The sequence below is a fragment of the Amblyomma mixtum genome, chromosome 2, assembly GCF_055824585.1.
Source record: "Amblyomma mixtum isolate Tamu chromosome 2, ASM5582458v1, whole genome shotgun sequence".
NCBI lineage: Eukaryota > Metazoa > Arthropoda > Arachnida > Ixodida > Ixodidae > Amblyomma > Amblyomma mixtum.
Window position 1 is genome coordinate 97,180,164 of NC_143013.1, and position 14,434 is coordinate 97,194,597.

The following is a 14,434-nucleotide window of genomic DNA, read 5'->3' on the forward strand; positions in this document are numbered from 1 at the left end:
GTTTGATATCCTGAGTGATCCCAGGTTTGGTGAAGAAATTTACGGTACGCATCAAAAGGTCGTCCATGCTTTGAGGCCGATATTTGATACTGACAGGCACTACCGAAGTCGATTTTATGTTCGGTTCTGTAGCGAACAGATGTGCCACGGCCGCCAGTCACGACTCTCTTACTATGAGGTGGAGCCATCGAAAAAGCATGGCTATATCATCTCGAAAAATGTGAGTGCTCACATCCTCAAATGACATTATTAATTTCTAAAACACGAAATGGACCACACGGAACTAACTGCTATCTTTCTACGCTTCCGTCACCGTTGCTACAAAGTCAGCCGTAGTCTCAGCATACGGAAGTTAGATCCACTGACAGTGACTGTGCTTGCATGAAACTATGACATTGATTTTATTTCAGTTTGTTGTCATGTCTACTTTCGAGGCAGCAATAACAAACAAGTCTCGTTTAACCGACGCATGGCGAACATGCGGTGTGCACTACTGCCATCGAGGCAAGCTGACAGTAAACTGCCTGTCTTCTTGCATTTTAATGCGAGAACATTTGTTGGCTCATCAGCAGCGTTCGTCCGACAAGACAGATCCATAGCCAATCCAACACTATAGCCACCTAACAATCCATACACTGGCTAGCCGTGGCTGACGCTCTTGGGAAGTGTCTCCTGCGACCCGGTCGCAATAACGCAAGCGTTATTTTCACCCGTGACGTCGCATCCGGTTTGAAAAATGACGCCACGTCCGGCCATTTTTTTGTTGTTTTTGTCATGTTTGAGCCGAGCTACAGCCGAGCCGAGCATTGCTTGCAGTAGGAGAATGGACGGACGGTGGGAGCTACGCGCGCTCGTGTTGCCCGTGAGCAATTTCTCTGTTCTTCCTGTCTTTTGGTATGTATGTACTGTATGTATTGAGTGATTGCCCGTTATATGGCATTCGGCATTTCATTTTGAACTTCCTTGCGCCCGAATATTTTGTGTTTGCAGATCACCCAGGACTAGCACTGAGCCCGCTTGCCCGGCAGTGGACACAAAGGCCCTAAAGGTGAGACTCGTCTGTTTTATCCTGAGTTCTGCTCAAAAGCTCAGTGCAGTTCGACAGAAGAGAATATGCGCTGAGTATGTTTTTGTACCTTTTGTCAGCCCGGCCAAACGTAACTTTTGGTCATGTAAAACAGGCATGGTTAGCCTGCGCCCGAAAAAAAAGGCGGGAAACTTTTGACAACAGTCCGTTTATGCGGTGAGTTTTGTGCGCGGTCCGATTTTTTGTGCCCCCGCTAATAGGAAAGTGTATAGATTACTGATTTAATGGTTCATTTTACAGTTGTGTTGCTGTTTATCCATACGAGCCGCTTTCCGAAACAAGGGCACTAATTGCGGCGAGATAAGCGATTACGCTTTGGTGTCTGCAGCGCGTAAACATGTTCTTTTAAATTTATTTCCATTTCAGAAAACGGCACTTGAAAAACCGAAATGCAGTTTACTTGTATGCACGGACCTTTCCGATTCCTGCATCGAGTCCGGCGTTCTCTTGCTGGCGCAGAGGCTGAACAAAATGGGACGATAGAATGCGGAAGCAGCAAAGGCTTTAAGGCGCCACTAGGTGAGCTCTCCACCTCCTGTGAATTTTAAAACTAGTGCTGTGCCACCTGCACTGAGCTTCAGTATTACACGGGGAAGGTGATTGGACCCACGTAGCTAACTAGCATGGAGCGTATGAGGCTACTATGGAAAAGCAAGCTTTCTTTTATTAAGAGCTTATTACAGGTGATACTGCAAAGAGTCCTTAAGAAGGGGAACATTGTGGACAAAGTGCTTGATGTCCTTTGATATTTTGGAAGCTTGTGAGTTGCATAAAGCTCACAAGGCACTGTTGCAGTGTGTGACAGGTCATTGTGGTAATGATGATTATGTGGCCATTTGCTTTGCACGGGTGAGTGGCAGTTTTTCGCCCTGGCTGTCAAGTAGAAAGAAAAAACAAAAAGAAAATGTGGGAACATTAACTCTTAATGTGGCTTTCACCTGCAGACACCAGGTTAACAAAGCCTGCCCGTATAGTGAACAAAGCAACTCTGCTGTTACGGATCTAGCAAATTATAATTTTGAAAGTGGGCCTCCTGCTGTGAAACCGGGAACGTTTGTGCCCCTAGAGACAAGCAGAGGCGAGAAGCCATAGGCGAATGTAGGTAGGACAGGTAGCTGAACGAGGGAGTAGTTCCCATATTTGAAGAACACATGGAAAGACAAGGACGAGGCGTTGTTTGTTGTTCCTTCTATGTTTGTCTCTTTTTTTTTCCCCCACAAGTTAAAAGTCGATATTTGTTGTAGTTTCACTTTTTGAGACAGCCAAAAGATAGAGCACAGGGATGACTCACACAGCATTAGTGTTTTCGTTTCGTTCCTACTGTTTTGTGTACTTGCACCTCTTGACCTCAAATGCGGCATTGTCATGATCTTACGTGGCGCTATGCTGATAAAGGATTTGTGCGGCACACCTATGGGTGTGTGGCGTTCAGGTTCAAGCACCAACATAGGGCTTCCAGTGCAGCAGGAATTATGAGAGGAAAAAAAGCCTCAAAGATGGGGATGGGCAGTTTAGCTCTTCGGTTTGCTTTTTGTGAAAAATTCTGTGGCAGGAGGTTACATGTCAGCCCACCCCTTATGTAATGCTGCCTTTGGGCCGTTGAGGTACAGATAAACTGATAAATAAACAACAAAAAGTAGTTTCTGTTCAAACAGTATAATTTGCAGCTTTGGTGGAGGATTTTCTGTGGCCCCTTCAGGGAGTGTTTACCCAGAAATTGTAGTTATTCCTTAATGCCTCTTGGTCCGAAGAACCAAACAGTAATCAATTGCCCTCATGCCTCTTGATGAGGGAATCTGAGTGGTTGAAATGATAATTTACCATAGCTGTAAACAGTAATGGCTGGGTGTATCGCCGGAGAGAACTGAAGTCATCTACTGGACTGAGTGGTAAGAATTTCGGGTTGGTTAAAGCACAGATGGCTTAACATCATATCGCCAGATCTTGCACTGTTGGCGTGTGTGATTGTTGCGGTATATGTGGCTGGTGAGCTGTCAGCTTGGGTGTGACAAAAGTTGTAAGCTCAGCCAGACATGCCTGTGCTGTTTGAGCTCTGGGCAAGAGCTTTGTGCGAGGCCACTGCACTGTGTCCCTGTTGTACATTTGGCTTTTGTGGTGCTCCAACTTCCTCCTTCCCCCACCTTTTGAAAGTTGAAAGTTGAAAGTTTATTGAGTAATACAATAAATGTTACAATTGTATACAGCGAGAGGTCCCATGGTACAAGACCGCGAGCGGGACCTCCCATGAAAATAAATTTCAATATGCAACATAATATAAAATACACAACACATTAATTAGCGACGAAACAGAATAAATATGGGTACATAATGTAATATTAGTTACTGAAATATTTAAATACAAACAATGTAATGCACGATAATGTAAAATAAAACACAGATGCCGCGATACATAGAATCAATAACATAACAAAAAAATCACAAATTAAGAAGGAAAAGCTTTAGTTTGACCTTGAATAAAGAAAGCGTATTAGTTTGTTTGACGTCTATGTTTAAAGAATTCCAAAATGATACGGATGAAAAATGAAGGCATTGTTTGCCGTAGTTAGTTCTGACCTTAGGTAGTAAAAAGTTATTACGCATCGCAAAACGTGTGACGATGTTGCTCATGATCGTGCCGAGAGAAAATATGCTTAGCGGGAGATAATGATGAAGAATCTTAAAGAATAGGATACCAAGGTTGTAAAAATAAAGGGCCGAGATAGGTAGAACGTTTAAATCTATGAACAAAATGCGGGAGGGTGACATTCGAGGGGTATTGGTTATGATACGCATGGCTTGCTTTTGCAGTTTTATTAAAGGCCAGAGATGAGTATGATAGGCGTTACCCCAAGATGAGATACCGTAGTTTAAGTGGCTGTGGATGAATGCGTAGTAAAGAGATAATAAAGTTTGGACTGGAAAATAGCTTCGGGCTTTAATTAGTGCGCGTAACCCATAAGAAATTTTCTTGCACGTTTCAGCTACATGATGATGAAATTTTAAGTGAGGGTCAATGATAACACCAAGAAAAGAAACGCGATCTTGCGGTGAAATAGCAGTAGAATTGAGGTATAGAAGTGGTGTGATGGGCAATGACTTCTGAGGGGGATGGAAAATCTGAAAACAAGTTTTAGTGACGTTCACGGACAGGCGGTTAATGTGGCACCAACGCTCAAGAGAATTAAGATCATTCTGTAGGTTAAGAATCAGCTGATTAATGTCCTGGTGCGATGATAGCATGGTAGAGTCATCTGCGTATAGTATACTATTGCAATTCTTTAAACAGGATGGTAAATCATTAATGTATAGTAAGAACAATACAGGGCCAAGAATTGAGCCCTGTGGAACACCCTTGTTAATTAAAGCTATGTTAGATGTATGGTCATTAATAGAGACTATGTGCTCTCGGTCACAGAGAAAGCTCTTCAAGAGCATTAGGGGAGGTCCAGTGATACCATAAGATTCCAATTTGTGAAACAAGATGGAGTGATCAATGGAATCAAATGCTTTGCTAAAATCTATGTAAACTGCTCCTGAGAACATTCCTTTATCAATTGTTAGTCTAACGTAATCTATGAGAGACGCTATTGCAGTATCTGTAGATAGTCCGCGCCGAAAGCCGTGTTGACTATCGGTCAATATGTTAAATTTTTCAATATAACTAGACAACCTTACTTCAATTAGTTTTTCTAAAATTTTGTCAAAAAAAGGAAGAATTGCAATCGGACGATAATTATTTGGCAAAGCTGGATCGCCTTTTTTGAAGACCGGTATTATTTTAGCTATCTTCAGCTGCTTGGGATAACTGCCAGATTTAAAAACGAGATTGCAGATGTGGCTGAGGACAGGTGCAAGCAATGACCGGATACTTTTCACATGCTTTCCATGGATATTGTCAACGCCGGGGCCGGTCGTCTTTAAATTAGCAATTACAGATAGAACTTCGTCTGGACACGTGGGGGTAAGAAAAAAGGAGTGAGGGCAGCGCTCAAGAGAAGGTGTGCATAACGAAGAGAAAGGATAATTAGGTGAATTGAAAAAGTAATTGCTAAATGTATTTGCCATTTCCTCGGGATCAGATAAAGTAACACCACCGTGGAAAATAGATTTAACAACACTAGGTGACTTACGAATATTCAGAAATTCGTCAAGCAGCTGCCATTTTCGTTTAGAATTGTTAGTATGTGTGGATAACTGGTTTTGATAATAACATCGTTTAGCTTTCTTTAGAAGCGACGTTAGTACACTGGAATACCTTTTATATCTCAATTTAAGACGCAGATTGAACGGCTGGTGTTTAGTTTTCTTATACATGTTTTCTTTTTTCTTCAGAGAGTTTAACAGAGCAGTAGTTATCCATGGGGAAATGGGGGTAACATATTTTCTCGTGGATGATTGGAGCGATGTGCATTTATTGATTGCTGATGAAATTATTTTCGACAGCTCAAGTACAGCCACTTCTGGGTTCGAGAGACCCAAAATGTATGAAAGATCAGTATTAGATATGGCTTCAAAATATTTTCCGCTATCAAAAACTGACTTCCTCGTGGACATGTTGTTACTACAGCGAGATGATAGTGCGCAAAGAAATACAGGAAAATGATCAGTGACATCACATTCTATCACGCCAACCGGAGGAGCAGTGGGAAAATTCGAAAGAATATGATCAAGTAATGAATGCGAGCCATGGTCAGTACAACGCGTAGGCGTGTTAATTAAATTTGCATAACCATAGCTGTAGAAACAGGTTGTGTAGTCGACACAGATGGGATTAGTCATGTCTAGCAGATTGATATTAAAATCTCCCATAATGAAGACGTTTTTATTTTCGAGTGATAGTTTATGGAGTGCTAGTTCAAAAGCCCGGCAAAATTCAGACGCATCATTTGAAGGAGACCTATAAATAGCGCCGCATATAACCTTCTCTGTGCCACCAGTAGATCGGCAATCAATTTCTATCCAAACCGATTCACATTTACTCACATTCAAACACAAATCAAGACGTCTTTTGTAAGCAATGTGCTTTGAAATGTAGATAGCCGAACCACCATAGGGGTTATCAACACGGTGTGCGTATTCGCATGAATAGCCAGGAAAAGCATACAAATCTTTATCAAGGGATGATAGCCAAGTTTCAGAAAATGCGATGATGGAAAATTGATGCTGAAGGGAAGTAAGCAAAGCGGTTATGTTGTCGTAATTCTTCCGTAGGCTACGAGCATTGAAGTGGATGGCAGACAGACCTTTAGCTTCGGATAAGATCGAACGAGCATATTCCGGGGAATATGATGCCATGATGGCGGTTAGAAAGATGTAGAACGTCAGCACCCGTATGTCTATTCACGGAAAATTTCAAGGTCGTCTACATTATTTATCCGAAAGACTGTGCTGTTCTGCTCCTTCCTAGCTAGAATAACACAGTTCGATGTCCACAAGAAGGCCCATTTGTTATCTTTCTTAAGCTTGTGAGCCTTCGAAAAGAGGTCCTTGTTGTCAGGTGAAAGATGCTCATTGACATAAACAGGAGCCTCCTGCGTTTGAGGGAAACCCAGGCATGTCGTTGTAGGATGTGTTTTCCTAGCTTTTGCCAAGAATTCCGCCTTCTTGTTTCGCGAGAGGAAACGAACAATTATGTTTTTTTCATTCTTGTTTCGTGTTGGAACCCTGTGCACGGTATCCAGATCTTCTGAATTTACGGGGCAGTCAATCTCGCTGCCGAGAGCCTCGACGATCTTGTTGCAATCTTCGCCCTGAGTCACAGGGACACCTCTAATTTCTAGATTGTTCAGACGCGAATATTGTTCCAGGTGGGCAACCCTGCGCACTAGGGCCTCATTGCTCTCGTGTAGTTTCTTGTTCTCTGCAGTAAGACTGGCGTTCCGATTCTTTATGGTTTCAAACTCGTTGCTCATGAACTGAAGAGATTTTTTCAGCTCTTCAACCTCATTTTGAAGCTCCTTTACAGTATCATCACTGCGCAAAGCGACGGAACTTTTCACAGTGTCAAGTACATCAGTGAGATTTCGCAGTTTTGCTTCGAAGGACAATTTAAATTCCTCGAGTTCCTTAGCGACAACAGCAACAGTGGGAGCCATAACCCAAGGAGCGATCTGCGACTAGCGGCCCAAAATCCGTATATGCTGAAAAATAGGTACAAAGATGTGCCTTTTACCTGGGCAAAAGATGGGTTGCTGGTTAGCTCGGGAAGGTAGCCGGACCGTAGTCACAGATCGCTCCCCAGCAAATGACCCGCGGCGTCGATGGTAGCCAGGTTATATAGCAGGCAGACAGGGCTTGCGGTGGCGCTCCGTGGCAGCGGTGGACTTGCGTGTGCTGACGCTAGCAGTCCGAATGCACGTGCCTTCGTTGCGCGCGTGTCAGCAGTCACGAACTGAGTTGACGATGCACAAGATGCGTAGCGTACAGCAGGGCAATCTGGGCAAAAGATGGGTTGCTGGTTAGCTCGGGAAGGTAGCCGGACCGTAGTCACAGATCGCTCCCCAGCAAATGACCCGCGGCGTCGATGGTAGCCAGGTTATATAGCAGGCAGACAGGGCTTGCGGTGGCGCTCCGTGGCAGCGGTGGACTTGCGTGTGCTGACGCTAGCAGTCCGAATGCACGTGCCTTCGTTGCGCGCGTGTCAGCAGTCACGAACTGAGTTGACGATGCACAAGATGCGTAGCGTACAGCAGGGCAATCTGGGCAAAAGATGGGTTGCTGGTTAGCTCGGGAAGGTAGCCGGACCGTAGTCACAGATCGCTCCCCAGCAAAACCTTTGCTCGGAATGTCGCCATGGGAGTGAGAGAAATTGGTGTGATGTAATTAGAGCAGTGGCATGGCCATAAGATCCATCCGCACAGTACCACTTATAGGTTGTTTGCTGGTTTGGCACCGCGGTCAGGATTGAGGTGAGTTGTGAGTGGGCCACAATGGAAAATGACATTAGACCAGCAGCAAACATGGCACCAATGGTGGAGAGCAAACTTTGATCTCTGTGTTGCCATTGTTGTCAAAGTTATCTGTGAGGCCATCAAGGGCAGCACCTGTTCTGAATGCATCGCATAGCAGTAGATCAGAACTTCACTTTTACACTTGGGTCATGGGCCTCACTGCAGGAGGTGTATCAGTCAGTTCAGATTTCACATTGAAACGCATCAAATTCAGCAACCTTACTAGTCATAAGTACAGTGAAACCTCATTAAGGTGTACCTCGTAGCACTGCAGAAAAACTATGTGCAAAGCGGCAATATGCCCAAACTGAAAGCGGCCTGAATATATCCACTTACCTGATAAAAAATGATTCCTGATCAATTTTTTAAAATGTGCACACGAAACCTTTTAACTGCATAGCTACCGTTCAGCCTCGAATGTGGCTTGAGCAGGGTATGTAATCCTAAGGCAAAATAACCGCTGGTCCTTAAGGGTCCTTAAAGAAGGCAAGCATAGCAGGGGGCGGCAGAAAGGTACATGGGCGGATAAGATTAAGCAGTTTGCCGGGATACGGCCACAGCTGGCGAAGGACAGGGTTAATTGTAGAGACATGGGAGAGGCCTTTGCCCTGCAGTGGGCGTAGTCAGGCTGATGATGATGATGACACTGCCATCCTGCTGCAGAACATCTGCAAAGAGCCCTTCACAGGCAGCGTGGCTGTCAATACTGAGAGCTTCGCCCTGATGTGACACACTGCAGCTTATTTAATTTGGGAAGCACGCTATCCATGACAGCGTTGGTAATATGAGAACGCAATGAGAAGGGGCTGGACCACAGCTGCACAGTGGCGCAGGTCAGCCGGCAACGCAGCAATGATAGGTGCGGCGCATGGAGGAAAACTGAAATCTGCTGCAGAAAGCCCAAGTCATGTGACAGCGATTAGCAGTAGCTATAGCAGTGGCACATCTGCATGGCTAGGGTCGTGGCTTCTCGTACACCAGCACCTGCAAACAGGTTAGTGACGAGCCTCGGGTGTGGTGGGGACAGGCTGGCACCCCCCTTTCCTTACAATGGGAGGGAAAAGTTCTCTCTTTCCAGATGCGTCAAGCAGCTGCAAGTAGGCTAGGCATGTCAGCAACATGTCTTATTATGTCAGTGTGGCGTATGCATTAAAGCACTCATGAACTTTCCTTTTAAATAATATGCATTTTAAAAAAACTGTGCAGCCAGTAGTTTTTTAAACTTTGGCATATCCGTATCTTTACCTTCTCTCAGTATTGGTCACTGGCTACAAAACTGGAAAACTGCTCCTATGGAATTTTGGCTTGCGACAAAGACTGCTCCAAAATGCTCGTGGCCATTCCCTCCTCTGCACATGCTGTGTGGTGTGTAATATTCATTGTTCCCATGGGCATTGTCACATATGGCCAGCTGGGTGGTGTGTATCGTTTGCATAAGGACTTATGGGCACTGAGAAATTCCCTAGGCAGCCGCTTGGCCACCCACTGATTTCAACGTGATTGCACTCTGCTTTTCAATGAATGCTAAATCCTGACGTGATGGTGTCTGCAAATTTTTTTGCCACATTCCCCCCCTTTCTTTGTCTCCTTTTATTATTTTTTTCTTGGATGTTGCAAGTGCTGTTTTATGCAAGAAGCTTGAATTAGGAGCTTCGAAAAATTTGATTGCTGGTCTGCACGTGATTGTCTCCATGTCCAGGTTTTGCGCCATTTCCTAATCCCTGGCATTTATTGGCACTTTCACTTCTTTAAAAGTTTTGTGTGTGTGTGTGTGCTGGCACAAATTTTGGAAAGCTCTTTTTCTAGCGCTTGCAAGTTCTTTCCATATTTTCGTTTTTCATGGGGCTGGAGCTTCATGGCACATCCAGTCCATCAACTATTCCTTTGCATTTTCAGATACTTTGTCCCATTGCATTTGTGTAGTGTGGAGGAGCCGCCGCTGCTCTTAGGATGCTTTGTCTCCTTGCTTTTTTTCATAGCCTTCTCCGCAGTGCTCAGGTGCATTTGGGCAAAGTATCGAAAAATGATGACTAGCTTGGCTGGCATTTCCTCTTAGTCAATGAATGCACCATGCCGTCAGAATTTGACGAAATTATGGACATGTACACCGGGGAATCATTTCAGAAAGTTATCCAGGATTTATATTGTGAAGAAATATAGTGTAACTTGCATAATTTTTGGGTTTGTTATACGGCAGATTACACGAACCAAGAACAGAATAGCAAGGTTCTACTATATTTCTCTGAAGGGCTGTGATGGCTTTACAGGGTGTGTAGCAACCTTGAACCATCAGGGGAATTTTCTTTACCTGTAAAAATGAGTGAATTGGGAGGAATACGATCAAGAAAGTGGCCAAGTTGGAAAAAAGGACTGACTGAAATTAACGCAGTGGTCTGCCGCAAGTTTCAACGGTACTGTGAGTGCCCAGCACACAGTCTGTTCACATTGGCGTGGCATATTTTTGCTTCTAACACGTATGAGGCATGGCAGCCTGTCTGTTCTGGGTGCCTTTTTCTTGTCATCCATGATGTGAGCATTGTATATACTGGTTCATTCTGTACAGGTTCCCGGACTCAAGAGTAAATTTGGGCTGGTGCATATGGATAGACATAGCTGCATTCAAAAGTATTTTCTGTGGAATAAGCCGTAGTCGTAGCGATGTGCAGAGTTCATGCACTTTCAGTGTACTCATGCAAGGAGCCACGCCACCCTAGCGTGGCATCAAAATCAATCTGAAAATCTTGCTCTCAGGCCTCATCAATCTTGTGGGCCATTGCAGAAACAAACAAATAGAGGCTAGTTTCTCTGCAGTTCGAGCTGTGATAAGGTCATAGGAAGCTGATATTTTTTATGGAAATCTCTTGGTGCTTGTCCCATGGCATTGCTGCTGTCGAAAGGGATGCCAGTGTGAGCACAGGGTGCCTTCATTGGAAAGGCAGGAAACGGCAGTACTTTTCACTGATTTAAAAACCAACCTTTGAAAGCCTGAAATAATCTCTGGCAGTACAATGATAAGTTTATGAATCCCCTGAAAGCATGCGGAGTGTTTCGTTTAGATAATTTTCCAGCATTTTCTCAAAGTGGTGTTCTTTGTTTCTTCTGTAAAAGCACATATGGCCACCACTCTTATGAACCATTAAAAGAGAGCAGAAACTTGTGAGCATAATTTTAAGAAACTTCCAAATCTAAGAGCCCAGACCACTGAGGCACTTTTCGTCAGGTGAGAAGGAAAACAGCTGCCAAAATTGCTGCACAGATTCCAAATTGAAATCTGCCAGCATCTGTGGGCCCGTTATGGCTAGGGATTCCAGTGTGGTGAAACCCATACACAAAAGTTAAGCGGGCCATGTCCCGTCAAGAATGGTGCATCTGGGACAGCATTTCACGGTTGGATCTGTCTCTAGGTGTCACGAGGCAGCATGGAAGACGTAGTCTTGTTAAAGCTCTCAATCGCGTTGTGGCTTGAGCTGCTGTTCATTGATTTTTCGTGGAATCTTTTGTTTCTCAGCAGTGTGCCACATCACGTCATGCGCCTTTTCAGTGTGAACTGCGACAAGAGCATCTCCACTTGCCACCTTACAAATTCAAGCTGTCAGGCTTTTCCCTGCACACAGTTATGCTTTAGGCAAATTTTACCATTCTACATGATTTCCTCTCATTCACTGAGATGCTTAGTAAGCATTAGGATGTGATAAATTATGAGAAGTAAAATATTGGTGTAGAATATTCCGTTTCATTGCTGCATTTTGAGGAAACATGTTTTTATTGTAATTTTAACTATCTGTATTGATATCTGAACTACTCTAGAATATTCAGTTGCATTTGCTGTGAATTTTATTGCTGTTATCTGCTTCAAAATGAAAAAATTGATGTTGCCACGCACTTGGTAGAGAACATCAAATGCTGGGAAGAATAAAGAAAAGGGTAGCCACCTATAGTAAAGAGATGGACTTCGTAAAAGGAGCTTTCTCAAACAGGGGAAGCAAATCTCTTTTCAATGCAGCTTTTGCAGCTTCATTAATTTTTTTCTGTGAATTGATCACGTATACTGTCCATTATTATCGCCACTATGTTTCTCGCTTCGGCCATCGGGAATTCAAAATGAGTAGCTTGCTGGACACCCAGTTTTAATTTTCTTTGTTGAATGCTTCAGCTTGCCTAGATAGCATATTTAACTCAGGAATGCATTTAACGTTTACATTTTAGTCTTTTTGTCCGCAGATTTTTGTTATTCTGTGCACACCGCAAGGAAACTCGACTGTGTAAACCATGCGGAAAGATATTTGTTTGAGTGGGATTAGATTCTTATTTTATGTGCAATGTGGATAGCAGCAATGCACTGCACTGGGAGCATTTCATCCAATGCAAGCAGATGCTGCTTTCAGTTGGCATCTAGATCACAAGGGCTTATCCAAGCTGCAACGGGAACAGGAGCATTGCTGAGAACTAGGTCTAATTTCATACATAGCAAAGCGCAAGGAAAGCAAATATTTATTTTAAAAATGCATTGTACAAAACAAATTTTATCTGCTTGTGAATGCGCAATATACTCGCAAGATCACCAAAAAGACTCCCAGAAATTGTTGCACCCTTTTATCCTTTTGGAATGGGCAGAGTGTTCCAAAGCGGCCGCCGCGGTGGCTCAGTGGCTATGGTGCTCGGCTGCTGGCCCGAAAGACGCGGGTTCGATCCCGGCCGCGGCGGCTGAATTTCTTTGGAGGAGAAATTCGAGGCCCGTGTACTGTGCGATGTCAGTGCACGTTAAAGAACCCCAGGTGGTCGAAATTTCCGGAGCCCTCCACTACGGCGTCTCTCATAGCCTTAGTCGCTTTGGGACGTTAAACCGCATAAACCAAACCAAACCAGAGTGTTCCAAAGCTAAATACAATGCTGAAATCACGTATTCGGACTGAGATCGTCCCAAGTGAGCTGCTTGGTTTCAGAACTCGACGTTGCTCCTCACCCGCTTGGCTTTGCTAATTATATTGTAGTACCGGCCGGCAATTCGAAAAGCCCTGCTATGCACAGCATGTGTACGAGCAGACGACGCAGCAGTCCCTTTGTCTACTTTTGGAGCCCGCGTGACCAGGGTTGATGCTCTTGGGAGTGACGTCATAACACACCCCGGCACTCAGAAAGCGAAAGCGCTCAGTATAAGTAGCACGGTAATAAATTATTTATAGTGCATATATGAATCGTGCAGCATGTGTCATGTATATGTGCCCTGGGGCAATGCAATATTTGAAACAAAGACGCCAACCAAAAATTTGTTGTCCCCCATTTTAAGATTTTGTGTTTAGTATATGGAGCTTTTGACCTCCTGTGTGCCAGCGTCGGAAGCTGCAAAAGGAAATGCGGCAGTGTTGTGGGTTGGCCAAGCTTAACTGCCAAGACTTGAAACCTGATAATTTCATTCTCTTAATTAGTACTGGTCTGACCCAGTGAAAACCTTCCGTTGTTTGTCTTGACTATTGTCATTCTCTCTTGAGCTCTGTGCACACTTCTTTTTGTGTGTGGTTCTTCCAGCACATCTTCAACTATGTTGCTTTTATCCTTTTTTTTTTAAGGTCTTTCAAATGTCCATGCACAAGGCCACTACAGGAGTGCGTAGGCTGCTGCGATAAACTGTTGGGAGATGTTTAACAGTACCTTTTCCTGGGCTAGTTGGTGTGACATTGTGTTCACGAAAGTAAAAACAGTGCTAAATTCTACACAAACCACACAGACTGCAGCGCCTATCTTGTCCGTCTCTCTGTGTGGTTTGTGTAGAATTTAGCACTGTTTTTACTTTCCTGAACACAATTGGGGGATGTTATCTTTTTCTCTCTTGCATACATTCCATTTTTTTTTGTGTGTGTGCATTTGTTTGTGGGTTTCTCCTGGTGGTTTATTAGTTGCATTTTACTTTTCTGAGCTTGCCCACTTTTGTTTTCTCTTTTCATGGCATCCAACCCTGCATATGGCTGACACTAGGGGAGGGACTGCAGCAACCGACCTTGCATGACGCAGCATTCTCTGGTCCAAGGCACCTATTCATCGTTCCAGGCTACTGGCTCAAGAACATGCTCACAAGTCTGCACCTTGGCCTACAAGCAGAATGACAATATACCCATTGCTGCCAGAACTGCTGTGCCAAATAAAGTATTCCTACCAACGTGCCTTGTCGGTGATTAATGAAGCATATGAATAGATTACTAACAACTTGGTTGGCCCTATAGAAAAATCATGTTACAAAACAGTCGGTTGAGACCGTACCCAGCCTCCACATTGTTTCCTGTGCAGAGCCGCATATTGCCTTTCTGTTTATGCCCCTGCAGCAGAAAATGCTGCACAAAGTTAATGAGGAAAAGAAATTTCACTGACAAGCTGCTCTGAGACTACTGCTAGAAGGGTACTG

General features: G+C 44.0%; 1 long non-coding RNA gene across 2 annotated transcripts; it reads left to right on the forward strand.

Annotated features, from left to right (window-relative positions):
* Positions 1 to 705: 705 nt before the first annotated feature.
* On the forward strand, positions 706 to 14,191 carry LOC149360231 (uncharacterized). Of its 2 annotated transcripts, XR_016288826.1 has the most exons (5): positions 706 to 894; positions 991 to 1,048; positions 1,454 to 1,606; positions 9,293 to 9,402; positions 10,305 to 14,191. It is a non-coding gene; the product is annotated as an uncharacterized LOC149360231 (long non-coding RNA). The 2 variants fall into 2 exon arrangements; XR_016288825.1 differs by lacking the exon at positions 9,293 to 9,402 and having other exon boundaries at positions 732 to 894; positions 14,011 to 14,191.
* Positions 14,192 to 14,434: the final 243 nt, after the last annotated feature.